Source organism: Vombatus ursinus, unplaced genomic scaffold (assembly GCF_900497805.2).
Source record: "Vombatus ursinus unplaced genomic scaffold, bare-nosed wombat genome assembly UNPS02014942.1, whole genome shotgun sequence".
Classification (NCBI taxonomy): Eukaryota; Metazoa; Chordata; class Mammalia; order Diprotodontia; family Vombatidae; genus Vombatus; species Vombatus ursinus.
In genome coordinates, this window is record NW_020954720.1 from 15,506,719 (window position 1) to 15,526,324 (window position 19,606).

The following is a 19,606-nucleotide window of genomic DNA, read 5'->3' on the forward strand; positions in this document are numbered from 1 at the left end:
TTCCCCTCATATGTAGCATAAAATAACAATTCCTTACTCTTATATTTAAAGTTCTCCACACTACTCCATATCTTCTACAATCTAGTAAATAGATAATTGTGACAATACTCTGCTTCCCAATCTCATCATGTATTCTAATAGTACCACTAAAATTCATGCCTGGACTGTATTTTATCCTTATCACAAATTAATGAAATCTTTAATCATTCTCAATATATCTCACTTTTCATGTTTTCATTTAGGTGCAATATTAGTTTCAAATATGTAAAATGTTTTCTGCATTACATATATATATATATATGCATGAAGTCTTGAATTTCTCATTAGTCATTGTTCTAAAAAGATTATGTAAGCTTTAATACACTCACATATATATTTCTCCACCTGTTCAAAACACACCAACTACTTTTATACAGAAAAGATACACAGTTTATCTTCCTTCATGGACAATTAAGCAATATATCTAGTTTTCTGGGACCAGAATCTGTTGACTTTTATGTAATTCAACTTCAGCTAAGCTTATTTATAGATATTCTGTATCCTATCTAAATCTGCCTCATTACCTTTCTTTTCCCTCCCCAGATTTTTGCATTAACCTCATGTAAATAGTACTTCAATTATTCCCACATTACTACTATATAGGACTGTGCAGCTGTGGAAAGTACAGTAGTTTTGTAGTCTGAATTTAAATTTTATCTCTACTACCACTATTTTTCAAATTATTTCACCTCTGTGAACTTCACTTTGCTATTCTGAAAAACAGGATTGTTACACTAGGTGGTGATTTCCAGCTTTAGATCTCTTCTTTTTCTTTTATCTATATTAGTGTGTAACATCCTAGAGCTTTCATCAGGGATATTTCTATTATCTCTATCCTTTGTTAAATTTTTTTCCCCTTTTCTTCTAACCCCCCTACCCATTTTACATATTCTCTTTATATATATATGTGTGTGTGTGTGTGTGTGTGTGTGTATATGTATGTATACATATATAATATTATATATGTATATATTATATATGTGTGTGTATATATGTGTGTGTATATATATTATATATGTGTGTGTGTATATATATATGTATGTATGTGTATATATATATATATACTAGTTAAGCATATTTTGCTTGTTAACTATGGAACAATCATTGCTGAGAGCACAAACATGGGTAAATTTTGTATGGGACATTGGGAGTTAAGGTGGGATGGAGGGAGAAGCACATAAAATTCCAATCTGTCAAACCTTTTAGCTTTAGGAGTTTTTGTCCCCTTTCTTGCATACCCCTTTCACGGAGGTAGCTGAAAGAGGAAAACTTATTTATGTCACCATCTTAGTTACCTGATTAGGAACAAAGGATAACCTATTGCCAGCCTCCCTCAGGGACTATTACACTTAATCTTCCATGTGGAGCTCCAACCTAATGTTATCAGCCTTCAGCTAAGTGTGAGGTTAATAATTAGCAAAATTTGAGCAGTAGATAAGAGTATCTACTACAAAGGAAAATATTATTGTTAGCACAAATAGGGAGAATGTTTTGAGGAAGGGGAGAGGAGGCAAAGAGTCTACTAACTTCCTAAATAGGCAGTGGTCAATGACACTTGTCCTGGAGTGAGATTTATGTGAGGCTTCTCAAATCTATGGGGTTGGAAAAGAACAGTTGATAGCTAGCCTATGAAGACACTAGTAAACTAAGCCTAGAAATTCAGCACAAGGACAACAGAGACCCTTCAGCCCCAATAACATGTAAGATACGTCCTAAAGCTCTTGACTCACTTAGATTTTGTTCTGGAATTATGGTTAGAATGCAATCCTATTCAAATGAGATCATGGGAAGTGTCATCTTATGAACTGTGCCCTAGAAATCTGGATGATTCTCCTGCTCATTATTACCATGTTATATCAGATGACTTACTGTGAATGAACTTAAAAAAAATAAATTTGCCATCATGTGCCCCATAGACCACATCACTGAAATCTGTATGGCCTTCTGAAAAGGATGAGAAAAACATGGAACAACTAGTCTTTGTCCTTTGCAAATTTTTAGCTCATTCCTTCAGGGGGGCATTAAATTTTTGTTGTTTTTCTGAGTATTTTTGGTATGCTTTAGGTAATTTTTTCTCCCCTAACCCAGTACTGCCAATATCTAACTCCTTGTATCAGTGAGATTAGGAGTGTACAGTAAAATCTCTTAAGATATTTAAATGGAAGAAGATCCTCTAGAAGATGAGTGCTTCTAGGACCTTGCTACCAAAACGTAGATTGTGATAAGATGACTAGCTACCAGTTTTGCCATCTCTCAGCACATGGACTAGTCTAGTTGCTCTCTACCCAAAAAATAGTGGGCAAAGTTGCCACTAGTACTTGATTGCCCCAAGATTCCAATTGTACCTCCCATGACATAGCTTCCTGATGGCCTGTGGACATTTTGCATTGTTTCATAGTCACCGAAGGGCACAAAAGATCTACCTATATATAATCAAGGACCTCAATCTTGACTTATGTTCCAAAATTGCTGGTCATCATGCCCTGTTCTGTTAATGAGATATTTTTCATTATGGAGACAAGGAGGCATGGGTCTACTCAAGCTAAGTATTACAACATCTTTGTTGAATATACTTTTTGTTCTATAACTTAGTAAATTTCCTTTTGTTAACTATTGAATGACATAAAAGTATCTAATCTCATTCTAACACTGAACATAAATTAATGTTTCCAGCCTAAATCAAGCCAACCCAACATACCTTGATACCATGTCTTTCTATTTTCTCCAGTAATCCATTATCATTTGTGTTCTCTAATCATTATTCTTTTTGGACCTACTGATTTCTCCACTACTAGAGAGAAACATGCCTGTGTCTCCCCCCGCATCTTTGAAATACTTTTTACTTGATCCCACAATTTCTGCTAACAACTTTTCTCTCTTCTCTCTTTTGTTTTCTTAATATATTTTAAATATATTTCATCAAATATTTACCAATTACATGTAATTTTTAATATTTGCTGTTTCGTTTTGTTATTAAAACTCTTTGAAAAATCCATCCATACTTGTTATTTCCACTTTCATCTGATTCTTTTCTCTTATTCCTATGAAATCTGGCTTCACATCACTCATCTGCATCTTTTCTTGCCAAATATTACCAATAACCTCTTACTTTCCAAATCTAATAGCCTCTTCTCTATCCTTTTCTTTCTTGACTCCCCAGTAGAATATACCATTGTTGACCACCTGCTCCACCTGGATATTGTCCTATCTGGATTTTCCTGACACCACTCTTCCTTGGTTCACCTCTTACCTCTGAATATTCCTGAGTCTCCTTTGCTTGGACATCATTAATATCATGCCTCTTAACTAAATGTGCCTCAGGAATCCTGTACTGAGCCTTATTGTTTGGTGACTTTATCATGTCTAATAGTTTCAGTGACTCCCGGGTCTATACACCCAGACATAATCTCTCTCCTGAACATCATTCCCACATTACCAACTGCATATTAAACATTTTAAGTTCAATGATGTATAGGCATTTCAAACCACAACCTATGTAAAATAGAATTCATGCTTCCTCTCCTCTCCTGAACCTATCTCTTCTAAAATTCTCTATTTCTTTTCAGGACACCACCATCCCTCTGTTCTTCCAATTTCTCTTTGATATCATCTTCAACTCCTCATGGTCAATCATTCGCATATCTAATCTACAGTCAAATCTTGTTTCTACCTTCACAATATCTCTACCTAGTCCCCATCTTTCCACTGATATGCAACCTTAGTCCAGCTTTCAAGAGCTCTTGCCTCAACTATTGTAATACTCCCTTTGGTATTTAAGGTTCTCTACAACCTTGCCTCAGTGTATATTTTTCAAACTTCTTATATATTTTGGCCCTTCATGAACTCTATTGGCTAGCCATATAGGACTATCCCTCAAACATAATATTTCATCTACCATCTCTGTTCTTTTTTATTTGTTGCCCCCTGTACCTGAAAGTTTCTCCCTATTCACCTCCACCCATTGTAATACCTAGTTTCCATTAAGACTCAACTCAACTGCTGGAACTTGTAACTGACTTGTTTATGTTTTGTATATGTCTATAAACCTGTATAAATAATTTCACCTCTCTGTGCCTTAGTTTCCTCATTTATAAATGGAGGAGATAGTACTAGATGATCCTTGAAGGTTCCTCAACTGAGGTTAAAGGCAAGAAATAAGTTTCCACATATTCCACAACATTCATGATAAGACTGCACAAAGCAACTAGGAACAAAGTAGGTTAGAATTAATTGTGGAATAGCTAAACAAATTTTAGTACAGAAATATAATAGAATACTGCTGCACTGCAAAAAATAAAGAATATGACACCTTTCAAGACCCATGGAAAAACTCACATAAATTGGCACAGAAGGAAGTAAGCAGATCCAAGAAACCATGTAGAAATATAAAACAATGTAAATGAATAAAAATATAAACCAGAAGACCATGTAATTATAATGGTCCAGATAGCCATGGAAATGGGGTGAGAAAATGAATGTTGTTTTCATCATTGCAGAGGTCAGAGACTATAGGTGTACACTATTGTGTTTACCATAAGACATAGTCAATTTGTTATTTGTTGATTGGTTTTGCTGAATGTGAAATTTAAAAAAAAATCAATGAGTAAGCCTAAAGATATTAGTCTTGCCTCACCAGTATGATAAAGGAGATTTAATTTTATTCAGTTTATCAAGTAAATTTAAATACGTTTCAGAATAACTTTGGTTGATAGAATTATCAAACTATCATCCTGTATATTAATACATCTCAAAATTGATAGCCTAGTGAAGAGGAAAATTGTCACAAAATATAAATGGCAGAAAACTTTTATTCAACATCACAAAGTCTATTTTAATTTATTCATTTAAAGGGTAAAAAAAACATCAATTAACATTTCTGCACACATGTGGACAGGATATTAAAACATATTTTGATAGATAAAAGAAGTCCATAAGAAAGCTAGTTCATTATTTTTTTATTTTTCTAGCTCCTTAACAGATGATAAAGAGTGAATAATTTTATAAAACCCAAGTAATGTGTCATAGGAATTCTATAAACTTTAATATAGTAATTTATCCACAAACTATTTTTCTTTGAAAGAAGTGGTACAGGTTGTTTTTTTTTTTTTCAAATCAGTGTCAAGTAACCAATGTGATTGGCTTTTTCATTAAATTATTTGAATCCCCGTGTTGTTGTTTCAGCAAAATATTTTAGCCAGAGTATTTTAGAACTTAGATACCATGAAAGTGTTTCAGTGCCAATTACAGAGCCTGCATAGTTAAGATTCAATGTTAGGATGAAATGAGGCAGTCATAAATCACTGAACATTTAATAAGAGGAGGTTTCCTTTGCCCCAGTACAGCAAGGACATGCAGCATGGAAAAGGTTATATTTAACATCTCTGCCTTCTCTCATCTCCATATAGAAATGAATCTGGTCAGCAGGGCAGAGCAACCAGTGAAAACTAGCTCAGAAAACCACCATGTGCCTTGGCATTCTGCAGCAGCCAAGTCTCCCAGTGCCTAAGTAAAACTCTGGGAAGTGCAGCTCCAAGGCAGACAGCCCAAGGCAGAGAAACATGCCACATTAGTGACACATCTAGCTGATAGGAGCCAAAGGGAGGTAATGCCCCAGGTGAGCAGGCAATCTCCAGGGGCCTGACTACCCAATCCTATCCCTAGAGTTCCAGAAGTGCTGATTCCATCCCAATACAAGGTAAGATGCCAAAACCCTACATCCTTTAACTGTCAGCATCTGAGCCCCCAGCACACAAAGCCCTGGGCTCCCAACACAAGAAGCTTGCATCAGTGCCCCCTGCTCCCCAGCAAGAGAGCTCAATCTTTTTAAAGGCCAGGAAATAAGCAAACACCATGAGCAAAAAGAAACATACCATAGATTCCTATTATGGGAACAGTGAAGATCAAGGCAGAAATTCTGAAGAGGATGACATTGTCAACAAACCCAAATCTGGAACCACAAAAGGAAATATGAACTAGTCTGAAGCCCAAAAAGTCTTCTTGGAAGAGCTCAAGAAGGTCTTCAAAAGTCAAATAAGAGAAGTAGAAGAAAAATTGGGAAAAGAAATGAGAGGTATGCAAGAGAGAGTCACTATCTTGGAAAAGGAAGGACAAAAATTAACTGAATAAAACACCTCCTTAAAAAGCAGAATTGGCCAAACAGAAAAGGAGACACAAAAACTCACTGAGGAGAAGAATTCCTTAAAAAAATTAAAATAGGCTAAATAGAAAAGGAGGATGAAATCTAATAGAAGAAAACAATTTATTAAAAATTAGAACTGGACAAATGGAAGCTAATGACTCTATGAGAGAGCAAGAATCAATCAAACAGAAACAAAAGAATTGAAAAATAAAGGAAAATGTAAAATACCTCACTGGTAAAAGAACTGACCTGGAAAAGAGATCCAGGAGACACCATTTAAAAATTATTGGTCTGCCTGAAAATCACATTGAAAAAAAGTGCGTGGATAGCATCTTTCAAGAAATGATCAAGGAAAACTGTCCTGAGGTCCTAGAACCTGAGGGTGAAATAGCCACAGAAAGAATCTACCAATAACCACCTGAAAGAGATCCCAAATTGAAAATGCCAAGGAATATAGTAGCCAAATTCCAAAATTACCAAGTCAAAGAGAAAATACTGCAAACTGCCAGAAAGAAACAATTTAAATATCATGGAACCACAGTCAGGATTACACAGGACCTTGCAGCTTCTACGTTAAAAGACCGTAGGACATGGAACATGATACTCCATAAGGCAAAGGAACTTGGATTACAACCAAGGATCAACTACCCAGTGAAAATGAGCATAAAGTTTCAGGAGAGGAGATGGACATTCAACGAAATAGGGGACTTCCAATCCTTCCTGATACAAAGACCAGAGCTCAACAGAAAATTTGATCTTCAAATATGAGACTCAAGAGAGACATAAAAAGATAAACAAGACAAAAAAAAAAACGCATTACTAATAGAAGCAAACTATTTATATCCCTACTGGGGAAGATAACACTTGTAACTCTTGAGAACTGTATGGTTATTATGCCATTTTAAAGGGGTATATATAGAAGGGGTGGGTATAAATTGACTTTGATGTAATGATAAAAAAAAATCTAATCAAGTGGGTTAAATGGATTTAAGTAAGTGGATTAATCTTTTCTAACTAAGGGAATGTACTAGGAGAAAAGGAAAGGAGAAGGCAGATAAGGATAAATTACATTACAGGAAAAGGCACAAAAATATATTACAATAGAGGGAAAGAAGAGAGGTAGATGAGTATTGTTTGATCCTTACTCTCATTGGATTTGGCTCAAGGAGGGAATAACATAATCAGTTAGGTGTAGAAATCTAACTTGCCCTGTAGGCAGTAGGAGAGAAAAGGGTAAAGAAAAGGGAAGGGGGATAGAAGGGAGGAAAGAAGTAGTAAATATAAAGGGGAAGAAAAGGGAAGGGGCTAATAGAAGGAAGGCAGGGCTGAGGGTGGCAGTGGTCAAGACCAAAATGCTAGTGAAGAGGGAAAGGGAGAAAAGAGAAAGAAAAGCATGAATGGGGGGAGGGGATAGGATAGAGAGAAAGACACAGATAGTAATCATATAATCATACAGATAGTAATCATAACTGTGATGTGAATGGGATGAACTCTCCCATAAGGTGGAAGCAGATAGCAGAATGGATTAAAAACCATAATCCTATCCTATGTTGTTTACAGGAAACACGTTTGAAACAGATGGACATACACAGGGTAAAGGTAAGAAGCTGGAGTAGAATATATTTGCTTCAGCTGAAGTAAAAAAGCAGGGATAGCAATCTTGATCTCAGACAAAAAGAAATGCAAAAAGAGATGTTATTAAAAGAGATGAGGAAGGAAACTACCTCCTGCTCAAAGGCACCATAGACAATGAAGTAATATCATTACTAAACCCGCACCAAATGGTATAGCATACAAATTCTTATAGGAAAAGTTCAGGGAGTTGCAGGAAGAAACAGACAGCAAAACTGTACTAGTAGGGGACCTCAACCTCCCCCTCTCTGAACTAGATAAATCCAACCACAAAATAAACAAGAAAGAAGTTAAGGAGGTGAATAGAATATTAGAAAAGTTGGGTATGGTACACCTCTGGAGAAAATTGAATGGGGATAGAAAGGAATATATATATACATATATATATATATGTATATATATACATATATATACACACATACATATATATATAATATATACACACATATATACATATATGTATATACACACGTGTGTATGTGTGTGTGTGTATATATATATATATATATATGAAATTTTTCTTGGCAGTACATGACACATACACAAAAATTGACCATGTATTAGGGCATAAAAACCTTACAATCCAATACAAAAAAGGCAGAAATATTAAATGCATCCTTTTCAGATCATGATGCAATAAAAATTATATGTAATAAAGAGCCGTGGAAAAATAGACTAAAAAATAATTGGAAACTAAATAATCTAATCCTAAAAATGAATGTGTCAAACAACAAATCATAGAAACAATAACTTCTTTCAAGAGAATGACAATAATAAGACAACAGATCAAAACTTATGGGATGCAGCGAAAGCAGTTCTTAGGGGAAGTTTTATATCTCTAAATGATTACATGAATAAAATGGAGAAAGAGGAAATGAATGAATTGGGGATGCAACTAAAAAAATCTAGAAAAAGAACTAATTAAAAATCCTTAACTAAACACCAAATTAGAAATATTGAAAACCAAAGGAGAAATTAAGAAAATTAAAATTAAGAAAAGTATTGAACTAATAAATAAAACTAAGAACTGGTTTTATGAAAAAAAACAATAAAATAGATAAGCCTTTGGTTAATTTAATTTAAAAAAAAAGAAAGAAGAAAACCAAATTATCAGTGTCAAAAATGAAAAGAGTGACTCCACCACTAAGGAAGAGGATATTAAAAGAATAATTAGGAACTATTTTGCCCAGCTGTATGCCAATAAATTTGACAAACTTAGTGAAATGGATGAATATTTATAAAAATATAAATTGCCCAGATTAACAGATGAGGAAGTAAAATACCTAAATAACCCCATCTCAGAAAAAGAAATTGAACAAGCCATCAATGAACTCCCTAGGAAAAAATCTCCAGGGCCAGATGGATTTACAAGTGAATTCTATCAAACATTGAAAGAACAATGAAGTGCAATACTATATAGACTATTTGGGAAAATAAGAGAAGGAGTCTTACCAAATTCTTTTTTATGATAAAAATATGGTGCTGATACCTAAATTGGGAAGAGTCAAAACAGAAAAAGAAAATTATAGACCAATTTCCCTAATGAATATAGATGCAAAAATTTTAAATAAAATATTAGCAAATACATTACAGCAACTTATTACAAGAATAATACACTATGACCAGGTAAGATTTATATCAGGAATGTAGAGCTGGTCCAATATTAGGAAAACTATCAGTATAATTGATCATGTCAACAACAAAGCTAACAGAAAACACATGATCATCTCAATACATACAGAAAAAGCTTTTGATAAAATACAACATACAGCACCCATTCCTATTAAAAACACTAGAGAGCATAAGAATAAATGGAGTCTTCCTTAAAATAATAAGTAGCATCTAGTAAAAATATTTAACAAGCATCATAAGCTAAAAGCATTTCCAATAAGATTGGGGGTGAAACAAGGATATCCACTATCACCACTATTATTCAATATTATACTAGAAATATTAACTTTAACAATAAGAGAATAAAAAGACAAAAAAGAAATTGAAGGTATTAGAACAGGCAAAGAAGAAAGAAAACTATCTCTCTGTGAAGATGATATGATGATATACTTAGAGAATTTTAGAGAATCAAATAAAAAGATACTTGAAATAATAAACAACATTAGTGAAGTTGCAGGCTACAAAATAAACCCACATAAATCATCAGCATTTCTATACATTACCAACAAAGGCCAACAGCAAAAGTAGAAAGAGAAATTCCATTTAAAGTTACTGAAGATATTATAAAATATTTAGGAGTCTACTTATCAAAATGAACCCAGGAACTATATGAACACAATTACAAAATACTTTCCACACAAATAAAGTCAGATTTAAATAATTGGAAAAACATCAGTTGCTCATGGGTAGGCCAAGCTAATATAATAAGAACGACAATTCTACCTAAGCTAATTTACTTATTCAATGCCATACAAATCAAACTACCAAAAATTATCTTATAGAGCTAGAAAAATAGTAGCAAGATTCATTTGGAATAACAAAAGGTACAGAATATCAAGATAACTAATGAAAAGAAATGAAGGAGAAGGTGGCCTAGCCATTCTACATCTTAAATTGTATTATAAAACAGCAATCATGAAAACCACTTGTTACAGGCTAAGAAATAGACTAGTGGATCAGTGGAATAGGTTAGATATGCAAGACCCAGTAGTCAATGACTATAGTAATCTACTATTTGATAAACCCCAAGACCCCAGCTTATGGGATAAGAATTCACTATTTGACAAAAACCGCTGGGAAAACTGGAAAAAAAAGTATCGCAGAAACTAGGCATAGACCAAAATCTCACACCATATAGCAAAATAAAATCAAAATGAGTTAATGATTTAGATGTAAAGGCTGATACTATAAGCAAACTAGGAGAGCAAGGAATAGTTAACCATCAGATTTATGGAAAACAGAAGAATTAATGACCAAAAAGGAGATAGAGAACATTATGAAATGCAAAATGGATAATTTTGATCACATCAAATTGAAAAGTTTTTTGCACAAACAATATCCATCAATTGGGGAATGGCTGAACAAGTTGTGCTATATGAATACAATGGAATACTATTGTGCTATATGAAATGATGAGCAGGCAGACTTCAGAAAAACATGTAAAGACTTGTATAAACTGATGCTGAGTGAAGTGAACAGAACCAGGAGAACCAGGAGAATATTGTACACAATAGCAGCCATGTTGTGTGATAACTAACATTGATAGACTTAGCCCTTCTTAGCAATACAAGGATCTAAGACGTCTCCAAAGATCTCATGATGGAAAATGCTATCCACATCCAAAGAAAGAACTATGGAGTTTGAATGCAGATTGAAGCATATTATTTGCTATTTTTTCTTCTGTTTTGTTTTGTTTCCTCTTTCTGGTGTTTCCTCCTATTGGTTCTAATTCTTCCTTACAACATCACTAATGTGAAAATATGTTTAATAAGAATGTATATGTATAGCCTATATCAGATTGCATACTGTCTTGGGGAGGGAGGGAGAGAAAAATTTAAAACTCAAAAGCTTATGGAAATGATTGTTTGATAAATCAAAAAAATTAATAAAAAATAGGGCTACCACTTACTTCTCTCATATAGCTCACAGACCTGGAAAATCAAAAAATCAAGTGAAGTTAGAAAGTGTAACTTCAGGATTAAAGAAAAAAAAAACAACCACTGGTGATCACAGTATTCAATACTTAGAAATTATACTAAGGGCTCTTATAAAAAGAAACAAGTGAAAAGCACACTTTGAAGGATGAATAAATTAAATATTGTCTAGATTTTAATAATGCATAGTGAAACAACTGTGAGAGTGTGCCAAAACTTTTAACAGACTTATGAAAGCAATGGTAATTTATTTCAGCAAAATCTAAAAAGCTTACAATACAAAAGAAATCATTGTGGCTAATCAGGTACATACAGAGCTTGATAAGGATGAAAGGATGAAGATGTTTTTTTTTTATAAAAAAAGTCTAGCAGGACATAATTGAAATACTTATAAGGACAAAAAAAAACAAGATGAAGTTAGTGAATTAAAAAAACAGAAAACATGTAATTTCAATTTTAAGTAACATCCACATTACTTTGATACATTGATGGCTTCACAATTTCATTGATGTAATGCCTGCAACAAATTTATACTGCAACCCCTCTACGAGGATATAACTTTATATCATTGTAACTTTATTGCTCTACTCCTTGACAAAATTCTTAAGGTCACTTTTCTGAGGAAGGATTTGTGGAACCCAACTGTCTTTCTTTTTTAGCCAGGAACTCTTAGTATCTTGTAAAACCAGCAGATGATATATCACAAGTTTGGTTGAACTTTACTGAAGCAATATATAATTTACATGACAACAGTGGCTTTTCCTCATCTTTTCATCCCTCTTCAGACCTCCTGGCTCCTACTCCCTTTATCCCCCACTTCAGATGAGAACCTTGCCTCCTGTTGCACTGAAAAAAAATGCAGTCATTCACTATGTGCTCTCTCTTCTCCCTCCTCCTCATGTCATATCACTCAAATGTCTTCTCCACTATATTCTCTTTCACTCCTGCCTAACATGAAGAAGCAGCCCTTTTCTTTCCCAAGGCTAACTTCTGTACATGCAACCTTGATCCCCTTCCATCCCATCTTCTCCAGTAGATGGTCCCTTATTCTCAGTAATCATCTATAACCCTCTGTCTACTTCCCTGTTCTCCATCTTAAAAGCCTTTATCACTTCATTTGTGTACATCTTTGACATTATAGATCTCTCTTTCTTTTTATTCTTAAGCTCTTCAAGAAATCCAACTATAATTAGTACCTCTACTACTTTTCATAATACTCTCTTCTAAATTTTCTACAATATTACTTCTGATACCATCATTCAAATCAAACTACTCTTTATAAAATTACCAGTGATCTCTTAATTGTCAAATCAAATGATCTTTTCTCAACCTTCATCTTTCTAGACCTATCTGTAGCCTTTGACAGTATTGATCATCCTCTTTTCTCGGATACTATCTTCTATCTAGATTTTCATGGCAGTATTCTCTCCTAGTTCTCTTCCTATCTGACTAGTCCTTTTCATTCTCTTTTGTCTGTACTTCATACTGGTAATCATGGGTGACCCTCAAGGCTCTGTCCTGGTCTCTCTTCTTGACTTCTCCCCCTATACAATTAAGTTTGGAAAGCTTATCAGTTCACAGGCATTTAATTATCTTCTATATTGAGGTTATTCTGTCCTCTCTCATTTTCAATTGCTTAATGGACATCTCAGCTTTAAATTCAATAGGTTCAAACCTAAATATATTACTTTTCCATCCCTACCTCTAATCCTGTGCTCTTCAATGTTTATTTAATATTGTAAAAGGCACCACCGTTCACCCAGTCACTCAACTGAGGGATCATCCCAATTTCCTTTTGCTCTCCTCTGAATATCCAATCTGTTTTCAAATCCTGTCAATTTTTTGTAACATTTCTTGTATATATCTCATTTTCTTCTTTGACACTAACACCACCCTGGTGCTGGCCCTCATCATCACACACTTTGTTTGTTACATTTGCTTTCTGGTTGGCCTCCCTGCCTCAAATTTCTCCCCACTCCATCCTTATTCCATTCAGCTACCACTGTTATCTTCCTAAAGCACGTCTGACTATATTATTCTCTATTCAATAAACATGAGTGTCTCCCCATTGCCTCCCTTTGTTTTTTAAAAGTCCCTCCATTTGCTCTATGATCAGTGACACTTGCTTCTTTGCTATTCCATGAACAAGATATTCTGTGTCTTGACTCCACACATGCTCACTGTGTGTCCTCCCTGATTGGAATTCTCTCCTTGTCTCTGCCTCCTAGATTCCCTAGCTTCCTTCAAGTTTCAGCTAAAATCCCACCTTTTGCAGGAAGCCTTTCATGCTTCTTTCATCCTTAATGCTAATGCCTTCCCCCCTGAGATTAACTCCAGTGTATCATATTTATGTTTGTATGCATATTTGTATATACACACATAAATACACATATGTATGTATACACATGTATAAACATGCATAAATTCACACACAAATGCCTATATACAAACATGTATGTATGTATGTGTATATGATATTCATTTAAAGACATCATTGTCTTCAGTAAGACACTGGAATAATAGAGGCTATGAAAGTATTGGATATGCTGGCAGAAGCTATGAATTAACAAGTGTCAATTTTTCAGAGATTCTCTTAAGTATGTGGGACACATGTATCCCAGCAAGGTGTGATCACTGATCCAAAAAGTGGTCAAAATTCACAGATCCAAAAAGGTAGAAATACTTCTCAAGTGGTCAAAATTCACAATATCTTAAAGTTTAAACTATTTCTAACATTTGGTAGTTATTATCACAAGTTTGTTAAGAAACATTCTGATATTGTTAAACCATTGAATGATCTCACTTGTATTAATGTCATTAAAGAGATTTGGAACCCAAAAGTCAGGAGAGGCAAACATATTTAAACCTATAAAGCCTTTTGAAGATGAATGGATCAATAAATATGAAATAGGCATCAAGGACTTGATCAACTGCTTTATTTAGGCCCTGGTATTGGCTTATGCAGGTCTGAGTAAGATCTCATGTTCTTCATATAGATATTAATCTGAAAGGCTTTGGAGCTGTCTGTACCACGAGAGTGATGATAATTTGCACTAAAATACTATAGCACTGGAATGACTGATAGTCTTCTTGTCTGTCTACAAACTTGACTCATCAGTTTTGAAGTATATTGTCACTGAAAAACTCTAAATGTGGAGCAATAACAATTCTGGTCATGCTGCTTACTACTTATGTGACCTTGGGTAAGTTCCTTGACCTCTCCGGACCTCAGCTTCCTCATCTGCAAAATAAAAGTGTTGGTCTAGACATCTTCTAAGGTCTGTTCTGGTTATAGATCTGTGATACTATGATGATAATATTAATTTAACTAATTATGTTTGTGGAAAAGAGTTATAATTCAAATAAGGTTTATGTGTTTTTTTTTCGGGGGGTAAGGCATGGTTTGAACATGTGATGAACAAAATGAAAAAATGGGAATACAGATTCACGCTCTTCGGATAGACAGTCATGGGGCCTGTTTCCAAAATAACCACACCTATTACAACCCAATATCCCCTGATTTCAACCTCTCCTTTCTACTGTACAAGCTCCTAGTCTTCTTCAGAGTCATGTATGGAGGTTTCTTAGAGAAGAAATAACTTAACACTTCCCTGGTACCCACAGTAGCAGTTTTGCAGGTGCCAATAGGAAAATCCTGCCCTAGCCCCTAACCCAATATATACTTGAGAAAGAAAGAAAAATTATATAAGGATGCACACTAAAAAAAAAAGGGAGATTATTGGCATGCAAAATACAAGTTACTTAACTTGCTATTTAATAACCTCTACATAATTGTTCCAGTCTTTACTAGAGGCAGCTAGGTGTCACAGTGATAAAATGTTGAGTCTGGAGTCAGGAAGACCTGAGTTCAAATCTGTTCTCAGACACTTATTAGTTGTGTGACTCAGGGCAGTCACTTAACTTCTGTTTTCCTCAGTTGTCTTCAACCATACAATAGAGTTAAGACCAATACCTACCTCACAAGGTTGTTGTGAACATCAAATGAAACAGTATTTGTAAAGTACATAGCACAGTTTGTGGCAAATAGGTACTATATACATTTTCATTCTTTCCCCCTTCCTTTCTCCCCTTCCCAAACTGATTTCACTCTTAATATTAAGAAAATGCATTTAATGAATACAAACAAGAATACAAGCTTTTCTTTAACCTCACCTTGCCCTCTACTACCTCTGTACATTCATAAATGCTTGGAAGATGGTACCTTGACATATGCCACTTGCTTCAACTGTCTCTCTCTGGACTTTGCCAACATGCTTACTTTAGTTGCCCTCTCCCTATGATCTTGTGGTCCCTTCCTTCCATTGCTAAATAAGGGTCAAGATCATACATGTTAAACTTATTACTTTTTCATTATACATGTGATATACCCCCAACATCTTCAAAAAATTGAGAAAATCAAATTGATTCTATTTTGTAATTGATCTCATTTTGTGTCACTACCAATACTTGGTGTAATTACCTAAGTTACATTTCATTTGTATCTGAGTTAAGTTTGGAAGTTCAATTTTCCTGCTAATCACTGCTCCATTCTTGAGTCAAGGGAAATCTGTTATCCTTGAAAGATACAGGTAGGTACCAGGGAGTCTGGCCTGATTTTTTCCCCTGTAATACTGGCTGTGCTTCAAGAAAGTCCGGTCTGTTATTGCTATGACACTAATGCCATGGGGGTAGATAACACCAATGAACTTTCCATAGTGACAAGATGGAAGGAAGAGTTGTTGCTAGCCCTGTATCCCAAATTTTCAGTCAGTTTTATTGTCCTCCACATCCATGATGCTCCTGTCCTTGTAACCAATTATTGTTTTCTCCATCTGTGATGGTATCTTCTAATTTTTGCATGCTCTTCCTTTTGTCCATAAAAATAATCTGTTTGCCCTCATTTGGGATATTTTGGCTTGCTAAGGAACTAAAGATCCTCTTTAATGGTAACTTCTAGCCTTAGCAATAAATTGAATGGGCTGAGAACTTTGTTGCTTCAGTTTACCTTAATTTCAATCACTACAAATTTTCTCCTTTTTTAATTCTCTTTTAGGGATTGCCTTCCCCCATTAAAATATAAGTTTCTAAAGGACAGGAAATGCCTTTCTTTTAGCTTAAATTTTTATCTCCAGAACTTAGCATATGGTGTGACATACTGAAATGCTTAATAAATGCTCATTGACTTTAGTTGACTGAAAACTTCTTCTTTCATAGCCCAGTTCAGGTTTTACTTTCTCCAAGTAGATTCCTTTATCTCCCACCCCTCCCCTCTATTTTGTAAGATATTTTATATTATATTTATTTGTATAAAAGTTGAACACCCTCTCCCCAACCCTGTACTAATGTACATTTCTTTAGGTCCAGATGATTGTCATTTTCCATTTTTTTCTATGTCAAGAGCCTTAGCACTGCTGAATTCAATTGTATATACAGATTGGAGTAGCTTGAAGTATCAGGTGGATGTGGAGGTCACGACAGCTGCTACAGAAATGTTTGCCCTCAGTAAAAATGAAAAGAAGAGAAATGCTAAAAAATGAAACTCTGTAATTATATTCTTATGTATTTCATTATTCCTTATTTATAATTTCCCTAAACCATTTACCTTCTCAATAACTTCTTCTGTCTGTCTTCTCACCAGGCTTCAAAGCAGAGACTGACACTTAGATTGCACAGGAGATATCAAAACTTTCTTCCACAGTCCTAGGAAGGTTAATTTAATGATATCATTATACACAATTATCAGACCATTCTTCGATGCTTCCTTAAATTTCTGTATCAGTGAAGGAAAAATTATTTAGGAATGATAAATTCAAAGGAAAAGCAATTGAGATATCTGGGAAAAATTTCATAGACCCACATTTGGACATGAAAATGTTTATTTTTTTGTCCTTGCACTTTGCTCATATAAATGCAATATATGCAATATTTAAAGAATTGAAAATGCATTTGTAATCACTGTGATTTAAGGAGGAAATTGCATAATCCAACTTAAGCAACATTGTTTTGGTGGCTGCAGCAGAAGTGAGAACCTGCTTTCTATGCATATATGGCAGAAGTCACACAGGATCTCATACTTAGTATATATATATCTGCAACTGCTTCGTGATATTTCTCTAACTTCCTTGTTTTTACCCCAATTTCAGCCTCAAATGAGTTGATTAGTAAGGAAGAAGCAGGTCTCAGCAGCTGGTTGTCAGAAATTTGCTTACCTCCATAATGCAAGGGAAAGTTAGTGCAAGCATTCATTTCACAGTTGGAACAGGAATAAAACATCACTGCATTAAGATGCCAGAAGGAATCAGCATGGAGAACATTTTATAAATATAATTCATGGTTATGAGGTTTAGATTTCAGAAATATTAAATACATAAAGTATGTGTGCAAAAGACTTAACTAAATCCTATAAATAACAAGCACTAAATAACAATCGTAAGCTTGAAATCTTCCATAAACTTGCCAAATAACTCCTAAAACTCCTGCAACAATATGCTCAGATGCAGCCAATGCAGAGAGATTAATTGCAGAAATATTTAGCCAGATGCCTAAAGACTTACAGCTTATTTGAGTTTCAAGTCTTCTCCACAAATATACTGTGCTATTTATTAGTTGACTTCAACAATACCTAAGGTAGTTGGACTGAACATATGAAGGAGTCAGACCACAAACAACTTGGATTTTTTCCTACATTATATTAGAACACTATAAATAGTTGCCATTATGCATTTGTGTTGGATTAAAGTAGAAAATGATTAGTATCATCATAACATCATAGATCTAAATCTAGAGTAGGCCTTTCTTGTTGTTCAGTCGTGTTTGATATTTCATGACCCTATTTGGAGTTTTCTTGACAAAGATACTGGAGTGGTTTGCCATCTCCTTCTCTAGCTCATTTTACATATGAGGAAATGGAGGCAAATGAGATTGAGTGATCTGCCCAGGGTCAAACAGCTAGTAAGTGTCTGAGGTCTGATTTTAATTCAGGTCTTCCCAACTCCAGGCCCAGCTCTCTATCCACTGTACCACCTAGCTGCCCAACTCCCTAATTTTATTTATTCATAAACTGAGGCCCAGAGAGGTCAAATCACTTGCCCAAGGTCATTGTTGTTCTCATTCTGTCATGTCCTGCTTTTCATGACCCCATGGACCATAGCATGCCAGGCCTTTCTATCTTGCACTATCTCCTGAAGTCTATTCAAACTCATGTTCATTGCTTCCATGACACTATCTATTCATCTCTGCCATCCCCTTCTCCTTTCGCCTTTAATCTTTTGTAACATCAGGATCTTTTCCAATGAGTACTGTCTTGTCATTATGTGACCAAAGTATTTAAGCTTCAGCTTTAGTATTTTACCTTCTAATGAATAGTTTTGATTAATTTCTTTAAGTATTGACTGATCTGATCTCCTTGCTGTCCAAGGGACTCTCAAAAGTCTTCTCTAGCACCATAATTGAAATGTGTTGATTCTGTGGTATTCATCTTTCCTTATAGTTCAACTCTCATAGTTGTACATTGCTACTGGAAAAGCAATAACTCTGACTATATAGTTCTTTGTCAACATGGTGATGTCTCTTTTTTTTTTTTTGTTTGTCTGTTTTGTACACTGTCCAGATTTACTATACCTTTCTTTTCAAGGAATCAGTGTCTTTTAATTTCATGGCTTCAGTTGCCATCTGCAGTGATCTTTGAGCCCAAGAATATAAAATCTGATGTTTGTTTTCATTTCTTATTCCTCTATTTGCCAGGAAACGAAGAACCCAGTTGCCAAGATCTTAGGGATATTTTTATGATAAATTTTAAGTCAGCTTTTACACTCTCCTGTTTCACCCTCATCAGAATCTTAATTCTTCTTCATTTTCTTCCATCAGAGTGATATCATCTGCTTATCTGAGACTGTTGATATTTTTCCTAACAGCTTTAATTCTGTCATTTGATTAATCCAAGCTGGCATTTCACATGATGTACTCTGCATATAAATTAAATAAATAAAGTGACAATACACAGCCATGTCATAATCCTCAGTTCTAATTATTGCTTCTTGGTCAACATACAGGTTCTTCAAAAGACAAGTAAGATGATTGGATATTCCCATCTCTTTTGTTTTGATCCACACAATCAAAGACTTTAGTGTAGTCAATGAAGCAGAAGTAGATTTTTTTTTTTTGTTTTCTGGAATTCCCTTGCTTTCTCCAT